The 16,654-nt window shown below is 37.9% G+C and overlaps 1 pseudogene across 1 annotated transcript; it reads right to left on the reverse strand.

Annotated features, from left to right (window-relative positions):
• Positions 1-9,026: 9,026 nt before the first annotated feature.
• On the reverse strand, positions 9,027-11,061 carry LOC143579257 (putative mitochondrial saccharopine dehydrogenase-like oxidoreductase At5g39410; annotated as a pseudogene). Its single transcript, XR_013143428.1, has 2 exons — positions 10,348-11,061; positions 9,027-9,786 (listed from the first exon to the last, which is right to left on the reverse strand). The product of XR_013143428.1 is annotated as a putative mitochondrial saccharopine dehydrogenase-like oxidoreductase At5g39410 (transcript).
• Between the last annotated feature and the right edge of the window lie 5,593 nt (positions 11,062-16,654).

Genomic DNA, 16,654 nt, shown 5'->3' on the forward strand with positions numbered 1-16,654 from the left:
CGATGCATTTTCGCACTTTGTTTGTTAGTGTTCGGTTAAGTCCATAAGCATGCTTTAATCGAACAAAACTTCAAGATTATGACTTTTAGACTTTATAAACATCCTTTCACAGCATAAAAATGTTGGACATAAACCCGACTTAACCCCGGGTTAGTGTCCAACAAAAACGAACTACTCACTTAGCATCTTCTTCTTTTAAAAAAATTGATTTGTTATTTAAAAACGAATCAACCTCGTTGAATTTTACTAACAATTATTATAACTAAATTTAATATATACTCATATTAAAACCAAAACATTTCCTTTTCTTAAATTTATAAAAGTAAACAATTTATTTCTAAACTTTATATTTCCATACGAACCAAGAACCGAATCTGCGACCCCTTCTTTCACCTTTTAATTTTCATTATTTTGAACCTATACTTTCTTGTCTATGATCACCTGTCAAACTTAAGCCTTTTGGTTCATTCGCTTAAAGTCGCACTTACTTTCTTTTCATCTCATTTTATGTGCTTACTTCCAAGTGAGTTTTCATAATCCATATTTCGGTGTAGCAAATTACAAATATGCATTGTTATTTCATGTTTCATGATTGTAAACCAAATTCACATGTGTCTAGCATGTATTCGTTCCATATCGTATTGCTTGTGAATTACGTGATATATGAGCAAGGTGTTTATTGTTTTATGGTGATTGGTACACAAAAGCAAACGCAAACACAAACTCGAAGTAGGAGGGTCCGACTGGACGTATCTGCGCGGCCTAAATTTTCAACTTATGTTGGAATGCACCGTTCTCATCTATTACTCCCTGTAGTTTAACTAGCTGGGGTTCCTTAGTAGATTTGGCTTATGTTAAGCAAACTAGAATATCATAATTTTATTTTTTTTTACTTTATGATTGAGACGCTACATTTTGACACATGAATTTTGATTTTTCATATATTATACATATACAAACATTATGAACTCTCACCAACATTATTATTGACAAAAATATATTACTTCGAACGTGCTACATGTTAAGGATCATTGAAGATTGAAAGAAAACTTAGTGAAACCTTTAGGATATAATTTAAATAAATATGTCAGTCTATTCGATGTATTGTATTTGAAATTGAAACAAAATGTGTACTTGTAATTTGATGAAATAAATTAAATATTATTGTCACTCAATAATGTCTTTGAGCTATGAACAATTAACGTACCGCCTCGATGTATAATCCGTCTCTACGGTCGGGGTGTTACAAAACGGCACGTCTCATTAATATGCACCGCCTGATCATTTACCCTCCTCGCAACAGAAGGGTCAAATCCTAATTCATGCATACGATCTCAACTTGTACGGTCCATATCAAACATAATTTATTTTTTTTATGGAGATTATGTTTTGAACATGGTAGTCAAACTTAAATGTATTAACGAGGTTTGAAACAAGTATAAAAAGGCTATACGAGTTAAAATCTAGACTCACAAGCAAGTCTAGATATTTACAAAAGTTATTCTCCTACTATAAGTTTGAGATAACACACAAAGGATTCGATGACATAGGGAAAACGCTCATCGCCATAGATCGTGTAACATCCCGAAATTTCAAGATAATATTAATTATATTACTTAATAATAGAGGGAAAGTTTACTCGGTTTATCAGGAAATAAATAAAAGAATAGGAGTTGGTATGGGTCGGGCTAGTGTCGGGTAATGGACGTTGGTTATAGATTTGGATTAATTGAGATGGGTTAAATGAGAATGGGATTTCAGGGATATAAATACCCCCAAAACCCCAAAATATCTTCATTCTATCTTTATCCAAGCACACTCAACACACACAAACACACACATTCTAACCGATCAAGATTCGAAGCCGAGACCCGAGATTTTGTTGATAGATCTGAGTTGGTAAGGTAAGAACAAATCCAACAAAGCTAATATTACTGAAAATGGTTAGGATTGGATGGGTTAACCGGACCCGAAACCCAAACTGCCCAAATCGGACCCCTAAAACATCGATTTTAGGCCGATTTGATGGTTGGGATTTGTAGGCGCCGATCATACGATTCCGTGGGTACCAAAATCGAGTTATTTGGCTAAGAAACGAAGGATTTATGGGCAAACAGATCTGCAGCGCGATAACTTCGCCTGCAAGATTAAGTTCGCCTGATGAACTTCGCCTTCAAGCGTAACTTCGCCTTCAAGCGTAAGTTCGCCTAAGGATAACTTCGCCTGAAGCCAAGTTCGCCTAAGGTTTAACTTCGCCTGAAGCGAAGTTCGCCTAAGGTTTAACTTCGCCTGAAGCCAAGTTCGCGTAAGGTTTAACTTCGCCTGAAGCCAAGTTCGCCTAAGGTTTAACTTCGCCTGAAGCCAAGTTCGCCTAAGGTTTAACTTCGCCTGAAGCCAAGTTCGCCCGAGGTTTAACTTCGCCTAAAGTGAAGTTCGTTTAGAAAATAAATTATAAAGCGATAAGTTAAAGTAAGCTAATACTAGGCCACCAGATTAGATCATACGAGTATTGATACGTGTAACTTGTACAGTCAGCCGAGCTCAGATAGAGAAGGGATTTTCAGCTATCAGAAAAAGAAGCAGAATTCAGGTGAGTTTCTAGCCCCATTCCTTGTTATGTTTTCGGGGCTGTGTGCATACTTGATGTGTTGTTAATACATTTATCCTAAGTGATAAGTGTATGCCATATGTGATATATGTGATATGTATGAATGATTGCTTGATGGTACGTGAACGATCTTCGGATATTGCACGTACTGTCAGGTTGTAACGTTATAAATATGGTAAGTATGATATGTATGTTATGTGTATGAACGTAATAAAGTTAATAAAAGAAGGAAATGACGATTGTATGGTTGTATGGTTACGAAAAGGGTACCGAGCCCTAATAATAATCGAGGTATGATGTATGGTTGTATGGTAACAAAGAGGGAATCGAACCCTACTAATATTCGAAAACAAGGGACCAGACCCTTATAATATCTGTGATGTTAGGGACCAGACCCTTAAAATATCTGTGATGTTAGGGACCAGACCCTTACAATATCTGTGAGGATAGGGACCAGACCCTCATAATATCTGTGATGTTAGGGACCAGACCCTTATAATATCTGTGATGTTAGGGACCAGACCCTTAAAATATCTGTGATGTTAGGACCAGACCCTTAAAATATCTGTGATGTTAGGGACCAGACCCTTACAATATCTGTGAGGATAGGGACCAGACCCTCATAATATCTGTGATGTTAGGGACCAGACCCTTATAATATCTGTGATGTTAGGGACCAGACCCTTATAATATCTGTGAGGTTATAGGGCGAAAGGCTCTTTAAAACGTATGATTATGAATGTAAAGAAAGTATGTAAGTAAGAAAGAAAGTATGTAAGTAAGAATGAAGGTATGAGTACTTATGTGTGTATGAAAGAAAGTTATGAGGTTAAGTACGTATGTATGTAATAAGGTATTGTATGGTATTGTATGATTAACTAGAACTCACTCAGCGTAGCTGACTTTTAGTATGCACGCAGGTGAGCTGATTACAGAGTTAGCATGAGGATGACACACGGCGTGGATTGAACGGCTGGCATCTGAAGAAAGAAGTAAAGATGTTTTAAATATAAAGTTTTGTGTTATGGTTTCAAAGAAAAGATTTAATGTTTTGTAACAAATGATTGATGTTTTATATTCCGCGAAAAGTTTTAATAAACTCTGATTTAAAGAACTGTGTTTATGAGTAAATCCGACGCTAAAGTAGGGTCACCGGGTTCGGGGCCTTACAAGTTGGTATCAGAGCATAAGTTCGAGAGATTTAAGCATCCTACATGCTTAGACTCGAACAGAAAATGGGATTTAAGTAAGAAAGGAAAGAAGATGCCAGTCCAAGAATGCCATGTGTCGCTCAAGCAAGATCAGTAAAGGTAAAGTGTATGATTAAATGATATATGTTAATGAGAAAGAAAAGATACGTGAACGATAGGGATAGGAATAATTGATTGTTTGATTTGACTAACTGCTTAAGTAGAACCAGCACAAATAGACTCATAAAGGGAAGCGAATAAGACACGGAAAGCAACGTGATCAGCTAGTCACAGCTGGCCACTGTTATTACCTGTTAGCCTTGCTATCCTTGTACTAGATAGTTCCTTGAGTGATGATGTTTGTGTTGTCCCTTTAAGAATACTGATGGCTGGAGCTGGAGAAGATGTGGGAACTGGGGGTCGCACTGGACGTCGTGGCAGGCCTCGTCTTGTCCGGCAACCCTCGGTAGAAGAAGCTTCCCACACCGAAGATGAAGGGAGCGCCGCTGGAGGAGACCAGAACAACAACGAAGAAGTTCAACTTAGCCCTGCAGTTCAAGCAGCCATTGTTCAAGCTGTAGTTGCTGCTGTGAAGAACCTGAATCCCGAAGGATCTGCTGGAAGCCGTGAACGAACCGTTGAAGGGGCAGGTGGTAATAATAGAAAGGATGACGAGAGGGAAAGGGATGACTCGAGTGAGGTAAAGTCTGTGAAAGATGATGATAGGAAGAGGGGCCGAGGCGGTTGCAACTATAAGTCCTTCAAAGGTTGTGACCCGCCTAAGTTGACTGGTTTAGGAGACGCAATCGCTACTCTTCAGTGGATAACCGCCATGGATAAGGTTATCCGCATTAGCGAGTGCCGTCCTGACCAAGCTGTCGGTTATGCCACTCAATCTTTTGAAGATGAGGCTATGTACTGGTGGGAAACGGTCGAACAAAGGAAGACCCGAGAGGAGATTAAGGCCATGAGGTGGGATGACCTTAAGGAGTTAGTGAGGAAAAGGTTCTGTGCTGATGCTGAGGTTGAGAGGGCCGAGATGAAATTTCTGAATCTAAAGGCGGACAAGATGACACATCGTGAGTACACCACTGAATTCAACCGCATGTCTAGGTTGGTACCTGACATGGTGAACACCGAGGCGAAACGGATCAAGTGCTACGTTAGAGGACTTCCCCAGAAGGTCCGCATGTTGGTCAGGGCCAACAAACCTGTTACTTTTGAGTCTGCGGTCGAGTTGGCGGAGATGGTCTATGATGATCTGGCGGCGGATGATGTGGAAGTGGAAGATGAGGAAAAAGGGAAGGGAACTAAAAGAGCTGGGGATGTCGTGGAGCGTGCAGGGAGAAAGACACAGAAGATAGCAGGAAGGGAAGCATGTAAGGTGTGCGGGAAGATGCACTTGGGGGAATGCAAGGCTGGTCCAAATCAGTGCTACCGATGTGGGAGGAAGGGGCACATCTCCCGTGAATGCACCGAGGACCAGAAATGTTATAAGTGTGGTAAGTCGGGTCACTTAGCTAGGGATTGTGGGGGAGCAAGAACGGTGGGGGAAAAGAAGGAAAGGAACCCAACCCCAGAACCAGAGGAAGCCAATGAGGTGGATCCACGCAAAAAGAAGGCAAGGCAAGAGGGGTTCACTGCTTGTGAAAAATGTGGGAAGAGACACCCCAGAGAGTGCAGAAAGGGATTAGGTGTTTGCTACAGGTGTGGAAGAGCAGGACATTCCTCTTGGGAATGTGATGATTACCATAGGTGTCACAACTGTGGAGGACGTGGGCACCTAGCAAGGGATTGCAAGAAGCCAAAGGGAGGACATGAAGGAGAAAAGAGTGCTTGAGGTTTAACAGATTCCTCCGTATGCTTAGAGAAGACATTCAAGAAGGCTAGATGCTAGCCATAAGTATTAAATCTATGTGTAACTTATTGATGACTCGATGCGTGTTGTTTTATGTTGAAATTTAGACTGGTGTTTATTAATTATGGTACGAATTGTCTGAATGCATGTTAGTCATGATAAATTGACGTGTTGTGATAGAGTGTCGACTTAGGCTTTAGCATTAATATGATATAAGACAAAGCCTCTTAAAGATCGAAACGAGACTTGGTACATCGAGGGCCTCATGGACAAGCTACCTTAAATAGCTAATACACATGACCACCATTCGATGACTGCAAAGTCGGGAGTAAGAAGGATAACTCAGAAAGCGAAGGCGATTCAATAAAGCGTGTAAATATAAGAAGTTTTCCTTTTATAGGGAATAAGTTAGGTTTCGGGGACGAAACCTCTTTAAGGAGGGAAGACTTGTAACATCCCGAAATTTCAAGATAATATTAATTATATTACTTAATAATAGAGGGAAAGTTTACTCGGTTTATCAGGAAATAAATAAAAGAATAGGAGTTGGTATGGGTCGGGCTAGTGTCGGGTAATGGACGTTGGTTATAGATTTGGATTAATTGAGATGGGTTAAATGAGAATGGGATTTCAGGGATATAAATACCCCCAAAACCCCAAAATATCTTCATTCTATCTTTATCCAAGCACACTCAACACACACAAACACACACATTCTAACCGATCAAGATTCGAAGCCGAGACCCGAGATTTTGTGATAGATCTGAGTTGGTAAGGTAAGAACAAATCCAACAAAGCTAATATTACTGAAAATGGTTAGGATTGGATGGGTTAACCGGACCCGAAACCCAAACTGCCCAAATCGGACCCCTAAAACGTCGATTTTAGGCCGATTTGATGGTTGGGATTTGTAGGCGCCGATCATACGATTCCGTGGGTACCAAAATCGAGTTATTTGGCTAAGAAACGAAGGATTTATGGGCAAACAGATCTGCAGCGCGATAACTTCGCCTGCAAGATTAAGTTCGCCTGATGAACTTCGCCTTCAAGCGTAACTTCGCCTTCAAGCGTAAGTTCGCCTAAGGATAACTTCACCTGAAGCCAAGTTCGCCTAAGGTTTAACTTCGCCTGAAGCCAAGTTCGCCTAAGGTTTAACTTCGCCTGAAGCCAAGTTCGCCTAAGGTTTAACTTCGCCTGAAGCCAAGTTCGCCTAAGGTTTAACTTCGCCTGAAGCCAAGTTCGCCCGAGGTTTAACTTCGCCTAAAGTGAAGTTCGTTTAGAAAATAAATTATAAAGCGATAAGTTAAAGTAAGCTAATACTAGGCCACCAGATTAGATCAGACGAGTATTGATACGTGTAACTTGTACAGTCAGCCGAGCTCAGATAGAGAAGGGATTTTCAGCTATCAGAAAAAGAAGCAGAATTCAGGTGAGTTTCTAGCCCCATTCCTTGTTATGTTTTCGGGGCTGTGTGCATACTTGATGTGTTGTTAATACATTTATCCTAAGTGATAAGTGTATGCCATATGTGATATATGTGATATGTATGAATGATTGCTTGATGGTACGTGAACGATCTTCGGATATTGCACGTACTGTCAGGTTGTAACGTTATAAATATGGTAAGTATGATATGTATGTTATGTGTATGAACGTAATAAAGTTAATAAAAGAAGGAAATGACGGTTGTATGGTTGTATGGTTACGAAAAGGGTACCGAGCCCTAATAATAATCGAGGTATGATGTATGGTTGTATGGTAACGAAGAGGGAATCGAACCCTACTAATATTCGAAAACAAGGGACCAGACCCTTATAATATCTGTGATGTTAGGGACCAGACCCTTAAAATATCTGTGATGTTAGGGACCAGACCCTTACAATATCTGTGAGGATAGGGACCAGACCCTCATAATATCTGTGATGTTAGGGACCAGACCCTTATAATATCTGTGATGTTAGGGACCAGACCCTTAAAATATCTGTGATGTTAGGGACCAGACCCTTAAAATATCTGTGATGTTAGGGACCAGACCCTTACAATATCTGTGAGGATAGGGACCAGACCCTCATAATATCTGTGATGTTAGGGACCAGACCCTTATAATATCTGTGATGTTAGGGACCAGACCCTTATAATATCTGTGAGGTTATAGGGCGAAAGGCTCTTTAAAACGTATGATTATGAATGTAAAGAAAGTATGTAAGTAAGAAAGAAAGTATGTAAGTAAGAATGAAGGTATGAGTACTTATGTGTGTATGAAAGAAAGTTATGAGGTTAAGTACGTATGTATGTAATAAGGTATTGTATGGTATTGTATGATTAACTAGAACTCACTCAGCGTAGCTGACTTTTAGTATGCACGCAGGTGAGCTGATTACAGAGTTAGCATGAGGATGACACACGGCGTGGATTGAACGGCTGGCATCTGAAGAAAGAAGTAAAGATGTTTTAAATATAAAGTTTTGTGTTATGGTTTCAAAGAAAAGATTTAATGTTTGTAACAAATGATTGATGTTTTATATTACGCGAAAAGTTTTAATAAACTCTGATTTGAAGAACTGTGTTTATGAGTAAATCCGACGCTAAAGTAGGGTCACCGGGTTCGAGGCCTTACAGATCGCGTAAAAGAGAAAATACCGTTCAGCTTCAGAGATCCATAGAGTGAGACTAGATCCAGTAAAACGAGGTACTAGTGGATGCTCCCACAAGAGTTCTTCCAAAGCCATATAGACTAAGGCTCAATGAAAGCACCAATTGTTACGGTTTATTTGAGACAACCGTCAATCTCCCAAGAACATAAAAGAAGAAGAGAAAATAAACCAAATTAATGATTCTTTCTTATTCTTTTTTTCTTAAATAAAGATTACAATATATAGGACAATCAAAGACATAATAATTGAAAAAGATAAACAATAAAGAAACCTAATTATAATACAATAACGAAACTAAATAAAAGATAAACTTAAATAATAATAATAATAATAACAATAATAATAAACCTATTAAAATAATATTAATAATAGGATCGTATCACAAATGCAAATTAATGTTTTAAGTTAAACTCTTTTGTAAGATTATATAGTGCTTAATCCCCGAAGTTTTCAATGTATTATTATTTTAATGAAAAAGACTTTCGCTACACAAACGAGTTAGATATATTTACAAAATGTGTGCCAATTATTGGTTACACGTCTAGGCATATGGAGCCGAGTGAAGCATGGTTTGTGACAAATTTGTAAAATAGGAGAAGCATAAATATTAAAGTAAATACAATAAATTGAGAAAGATTTTTTTTTTAAAGGTTATTTATAAAAGCACAATATCGAACCTTGCTAATTATACATATATAAATTGAAATACACATTTATTTAGCTGTTACAACCTTAAAAGGTACTCTTGCATTACAAGTGTTATAATCACTTTTAGAACATAAGTCACATTTTGCTACACACAAAACTCTTTGAAATCACATCAAATGTAACACCATTCTCCTGCAATCGATCTTGAAGATCAGTCGGACCGAAAACAATCCCTGGAGGAAAAACGCCGACTTTTGGCAGATCACCACGTTGCGCTAAAACTAAGAGCGCACACTGAACCAAAATGATAGGAGTTGTCACATACCCAATCTCCGGTCCCATTACTCTCGTAATGATTTCTGTATCCGGCTCTTCAGAAACACGACTAGCGTCACTAAACCCGCGGCCCACGAACCACATCTTAAAGCTTGCGCGGGCTATTTCCTCATCAGTTGGACCATTTTTACTAAAACACCCGAGACTGAAGACCCATGGGAAATTCAATAGAAGCCACCTCCCTATGGTGCTCTTTCCTAGTAATCCAATAGATAATCCTATTGCAATGACTCGTTGTATACCCGCACGAGTCTTGGTGGCAATCTTTACTCCAAAATGAGCAGGTTTGATGTTCGACCAAAAAGCTATGCGTTTCTCTTCGTGTTCATGACTCTCATTGACTCCTTGAAGACCACTTGGGTTGTCTGTAAACATCGAGAGTGTTTGTCTAACGACACTAGCGTCCGCAGATGGGAGTTTCACGGCATAGAGTCCTATCTTCTTTTGATGTTCTATGGTTGGTTCATTTGGATCAGGACCATAACCTGGAATCTGTGACAAATAATGCATATTTGCTAGAATAAACCAATCAAGTTTTAATATCAAATAACGTTGAATCTTTAGAATTATTAGGTGGTTTAACTCTTTAAGATACAACTAATTATTACTCCCTTCGTCTCATTAAAAGTGTCCAAATTTTCTTTTTTATTTGTCACATTACAAATGTCCACTTTCAAAATTTATTAGCCAATTTTCAAGTTTACCCTTAAACACACACAACTAACATTAATAAACAATATTTATTGACCCAATTTCCAAGGGCATTATTGTCATTTGGTAAGTGAAAAAAACAATAATTTAATCTACCTTAAACTTTGTGTTTTTTAAACTAAGACACTTTGACCGGGACAGAGGAAATATTAGGATTTTCTTTATAAGTTTCCGTACTTTAAGATGTTCGGTAAGCAAACTCAAGTTCGTTTGGTTGACAAGCGAACTCCCTAAAGTTTGGTGAAAATTCGTAAGAAGCGTGTTTTGATAAGAAAAAAGTGCAATGTGGTTCGTTTGTCACTCAATCGATCAACTTGCCAAATTTAAATAAAAATGAGTTACCCTAGGTCGAGTTCTTCTACGAATTGATCGTCGCAATGTTGTGAGCTTATCAGCGTTAGCCACACCCAAAACTGCGGATTCATACGTCGCAAAATTGCCCACAATCCCTTTATTCGACTAAAGATTCACGTACGCTTGAACCCGGTTGGGAACAGCAGGCGAAACCCACTGCCTGGAATTAAACAACCACCCTAACTCAGCGGGAACCGAATCAAACCCACAAGCCGAAATGACCAAACTACCCGTCTCCACCGCCTTCTCATAGTAATCCGCTTCCATTCTCTCCATAAACTCCGGTTCACCAGAAATATCCAAGTAATCACACCCGGCTTCAACGCATGCAGCAACAACGGGCTCACCATGAAGGCGGTATGGGCCGACGCAGTTGAGGACGAGCTTAGCTTGGGAAGCCATGCGGCGGAGAGATGATGGGTCCGAGGTGTCAGCAACAAGGATGTGGAAGCCCATTTTAAGGTTTCGGCGAGTTTAGACGAGCTGCGACCGGCTAAAGCGATGGATCGGAGAGGTGAGTTGGGTGAAAGAAACTTGAGAGCTTCTTTGACAACATACTTGCCTGTGAAACCAGATGCTCCGAAGATGACAATGTCATAAACTTCTGTCATAGTTGATGGTTATAGAAGAACATGCACTTGTATTAGATCATTATATAGGGGTTTAGAGTCGCCAACTTATTTTGGTTATTAATGGTTAATATTGTCACGTACGTACCCTTGTTGGGTAGCATGTACTTTACCATAAAGTCACAAACTATGCCCATAGTTATTAATTAGTTAGAATCCATTAGGGTGTGTTCGTTTCACAGAATTCGTGTGAATTTAATGGAATTGGAATTAAAATCCCATGGTATGGCGTGTTCGTTTCATTGGGATTGGAATCTTAATTCCATTTTGGTGTGTTCGATTCAAACAATTGGAATTGGAATTGGAATTCAATTCCTTTAAATTCCTTTAAATAGAGGAAATTGTTTGGAATCTTCTCTCGAGTTTTTTTTTTAACGAGGATAATGAATAAAACATTTTAGCTTTTATAGATTTTTTGTTTTTAATTTATATTTTGAGTTATGAATTTTGTATTATTATTTTTGAATATTTTTTTGAGGGGTTTTTAATCTTAATAGAAAACCCATAAAAAATAAAAAAAAATCATAATGCAAAATATAAATAAGAGAAATCTGCATTTTGTCTCCCTAGAAAATAACGTCGCGAGATGGGTTAACCACTGAAAAATATTTTGCGAACTTTGACTCCCTGTGTTTCTCCGGCGGGTTCTTCTGACTCCTGCCGTCAGTTGACCAAGCGTTGACCTGTTAGAAAATGTTGAAATTACATTTTTACCCCTAAGTCTTTAATTCAGTTTAAAAATAATCATCCAAAATCATGTAAATGTCGGGATTCGAACCCCATACCTCCGGTTTAACATTCCACCAAAACTACCCCTTGAACTAAGTTAGTGTTTGGAATAGCTCTACAACATAAAATATATATTACCACATTTACAGCTTCATCTTCCTCATTTATAATTAGGGTTCCTAAGTTTTAATTCATCCATCTTCATCTTCATTTTTATCTTCACCAATTCATCCAAACCAATACACGTCTATTTGACCATCATTCCTAAGATTACAAAGTTTGGATACCCACACCGGCTCATAACTCGACCCGATTCTCCCTTTCAAACCCACCAAAAACCGCCATCACCGTCTCCTGCTCCGTCTCAATTCCTTAGTCGTCCACTGCTCCGTCACCATCATCGGACTCTAAAACATTCAATCTGATCAAAATGCCCAATATAACATATGTTGTGTGAAAACACCTAATTAATCAGACATCAAAGTAGTCAAAAATACAATGGGTATATAATATACTAAGCTAATAACCAAAACAACTAGTCAAAAGTAGGAGCACGTACATTTAAATCATTAAAAAGTATAAATGAAAATTAATAGTAATAATAAGGTTACCGTGAATTGAATTGAGCTAGAGATCGATGGAATTGAGTGTAGTTCGGAGGAAAGTGGCAGCCGGAAGTGTACGTGTGGTAGCTGTTAGGGTTTTCGGTGATGCCGGAATGTGAAAACCATGAAACGGAGGTGGCTGACGTGGCGGCGGCGAGGTGGCGGAGGTTAAGGGTTTTGATCGGAGTGAGTAGTGGATGTGGTGGGTGGAGTATTGGAGTGATTGGTGGTGTGATACGAGAGAATACGAAGGTTTGAAGAATGGAATCTAGGGTTTGGTTTAGTTATTAATATTAATGTGAAGAAGAAGATGGAAGATGAATGCACTGGCTTGAAGGTTTGAAGTCTGAAAGGTTCTATCTGGAAAGTGGTTTAGTCAACTAAAAAAGTAAGATTACTATTACTATTATTATTATTATTATTACTATTATTATTATATTTATTATTTATTAAAAGAAGATTACTAAAATACCCTTAATATGTTGGTACTATTACTAAAATACCAACAGTCAACTAACGGCAGGAGTCAGAAGAACCCACCGGAGAAACACAGAGAGTCAAAGTTCCCAAAATCTTTTTCAGTGGTTAACCTATCTCGCGACGTTATTTTTCAGGGAGACAAAATGCGGATTTCCCTATAAATAAAAAACAAATGTCGTTCAAAAAATAAATAAAAAACAAATAATCTAAAAAAACTAAAATGTCTTCATTGTTAAAAAAAACAAACCCTCTTTGATTCCTATTCATTTGTCAAACGAACACATTAAGAATGTATTTGGATTTCAATTCACCCCCCCTCCCCAATTTCAATTCCTATTGGAATGTTCAGATTCCAAATCCAATTCCTTCAAATTCCAATCCTATGCAAATTCCAATTCCAATTTCATTCCATTTCGTGAAACGAACGCGCCCTTAGACTTTTTTTTAGGATTAGCAGGTTTAGGAAGAAACTGATGGATGGAAACTAGGTGTACGGAGTTGCTTGTGATGGAAATTAGGTTAGTTTTTCGCCATCTGAGATGGCGGAATTTCCTTCCACTTCATCAGCAGGGCCAAATGGCAACTGGGATCCGTCATCTGAGATGGCGGAATCTAACTGTTCCCCTTATATATCAGAAATCATGAACCTTATGGTGCAAACATTATTTCCTTCTTTTAATCGAATTTAGCAAAAACCTTTTTTTTTACTCTTTCGGAATAGGTAAAAGAAAAGAATAAACTGTTGTAGAACTTAAGAGTGGGATTCGTTATGTTATAATGATTTTTCAAATTGATAGGTAAATAGAATTTGTTCCATGGGAATCATGCAACGTTTATAAATTCTAAGAAGGTTGCAGACTTGGAATTTGTCATCTCCCGGTCACCATAATTAACTTTGAGAAGATGTGTCATGCCATTTGGCCCAACTGATGAGGTTGATGACAATTCCGCTATCTCAGACAGGGCCGGCTCTAACAAGGCGAAAAAAAAATTTGGGCTAAAGGTGAAATTTTTTTTGGGCCTTAAGTGAAAGGAACATTTTATTGGGTTTAAACAATTTAATTTTAAATGGGCTTACTTGGTTATGATTTGACTTGTTTAAAAATCTTTTGTATAAAAATAAACTTAAAAATAAGACTAGAACCCACAACCTCTTTGTTAGATGTCATACCTCTTTGTCACTAGACCAAGCTAGTGGTCATGTAATTGTGTTAAAACATTGATTATACATAAAAATTTTCATATATATATATATATATATATATATATATATATATATATATATATATATATATATATATATAATTGGGCCTAACGGGGTGTCGGGCCTATGCCGTCGACTACCCTGCCTCCCCTCATGGCCGGCTCTGATCTAAGATTGAGGAAAACTCGCTTTCCATCACAAGCAACTCCGTACACCTAGTTTCCATCAGTTTCTTCCTAAACCTACCAATAGTAGAAAATACTCCAGAAAAAATATATATACTTCCAGACTTCTTCTCTACTTATATAAGTACAAACTTAAATGCAGCTAATACGTAGCAATATAGTGTGTATCTCACCTTTTCATTAGTGTCTAATTAAATAACGACGTCCCTATTGTATCAAGCAGTATAGCTAGTACATGCATGACTACAAAGTGGGTAATATATACCATTTCACATGAGTTTTTTGATGTTTTAGTCTTTTCACTTTTTATCTTCAGAATTTCAATCTCATAAGGTTCAAGCACTTGAAGCACAAGTAAAGTTTATACACTCAAACCAATAATGGCGGTGGCTGCGGTGACAACGGTGATGCTGGTGGTACGTAGTTGGTAAAGATGGAATGTAATAGAGAAAAGAGCAATGGGTAGCCAAACAAAAAGTAGATTGAGTTAAGAGACGCTAATATTAATAGATGTTTTTGTATGTTATTTGAGTTAAGACGATGGGCTACGTAGTTACTTTAATATAGGTGAAACCATAGAGTTTGTTACAAAGACTAGCATAGCGACTAGCTCTAGGTATATTTTTTTGTCCCCTTAAATTATTTTTTTTGTTATGAGAACACAGTGAATGGCGAAGCTTGGACGAGTTCGGGGGGGGGGGGGGACTCAAAATGTATTAGAAAACCATAAACGAGGGGGGGCTCAAATTTTGAGGAAAAAACGGGTAAATTTACATTACGTATACAAAATTTTCGAGCGAAAAAGGGTCAATTTACACTACTGCGTAAAAAAACAGGGAGGCGGGGCCACCCCCGTCCCTAAGGAAGCTTCGCCCTTGTGAGAACACCTTTAACAAATCTGGTTCATGAAACTAAATGAGAGAGACGGAGGGCCGGGGAAGAAGAGAGAAGGAGATTTGGAGGGATCAACCAATCAAATTACATTTTTTTCCTTTTTTTGAAATTTTTTTCGTCTATCAATTTTTAATTGAGTTGACACTCCCTCGTCAGTCCATGACTTTACATCGTTCTTTATACGCAATACTTTTATACTTTTAGAGCATCTACAACAATGAAGTTTATGTCTCCACCATTCACTTAATACCACCTAGATCTAAACATTGGAGTTTGATGCTTGTTGTATATGCTCTTAACTCATCTACTCATCTCTTTCTTTTTAACATTTAGATCTCTTCCTTTAAAGCGCCTAACATCATGTCATCCTAAAAAATGGGCCACCACCATGTCTCACACCAAAGAATTGGCATCCACCAACACTAAGAAAGGTGGGGTCCATCTTATGTCAGCCAATAATCTTTTTTTTTAATATCTACTTAAATCATAAAATTAATTTTTTGGGTTGGTTAGTTTATGAGATAAACTAATGGTGTCAGGCCAAAAAAGAAACCGTGTAATAATTGAAAACATAAAGTATAAATCCTAGCGATTTTAAAGGTAAAGGACATACGTTAAAATCTGATATATTTATAATTTAGTCATTCGAAAATGTTTTGAAAACCAAAATAGTGAGAGTTACATTCTATTAGTTGATAATAACATACATGATCACACGTAGACTCATACCACGTCGTGGGGAATCAAACGGAACAAACTAACAAGTGTTGTTTCACTCCTGCCACTTTCCACCACTACAAACCACCAGTCACAACATTTTTCATAATCGATTACACAATTTTTAAGATTGCAAATACTAACTTTAGAAAATATATATATATATATATATATATATAAACTCATTGTCAAAATAAACACCCGTCGTTAAATGCACGGCTGTATTTTACCCTGTCAACATTTGTTTTTTAAAAAAGAAATAGAAATAGAAAAGACGACAGGCTCTTTCTACTTGGTGCGTGTTTTTATTAAAAAAATCAGAGAAACAGGCACCCATTATGAAAGAGAAGTTGGGCTTAGAAAAATAAAATATAATTAAAAAAACAGGCGGACCACCCATAGTAGACGCTGGGTTTCAAAAACAAGTCTGAGTGTGCTGGTATCTAAAATCCAGACCGGCCGCCAGGAACATTGTTGTCAGATTGTCTGATAAATAGGCGGGCCGGCAGAAACATTTTTGGCAGGATTAGTACACGTGTCTGTCAGTTATTGGTGTAAAATATATGGGCAACCCGAGCAATTTTGCAATGGACATAACGAAGACTTGCGGATTTAGATAGGCATTAATAGAATTGGGTCAAAATGGACCTTTTGGTCCTTTTCCCTATCTTGAGACATCTTTCATTTAAATACAGTGCAGTGCGAGAAAAATGGTATGTGGCTGCACGTTTTTCCAAAGTTTCTTAATAAACATACGAATCAACCCGTTAGGCGGGATTCACATAATAAAAAAAAGTTGGTAATTCAACAGAAAACAAATGCAGTTTCAAAATCATTTACCCAAGGCCTCAT

The sequence above is a fragment of the Bidens hawaiensis genome, unplaced genomic scaffold (assembly GCF_021521415.1).
Source record: "Bidens hawaiensis isolate Kalapana, Puna unplaced genomic scaffold, B.hawaiensis_p1.1 tig00029636_1, whole genome shotgun sequence".
NCBI classification, from domain to species: domain Eukaryota; kingdom Viridiplantae; phylum Streptophyta; class Magnoliopsida; order Asterales; family Asteraceae; genus Bidens; species Bidens hawaiensis.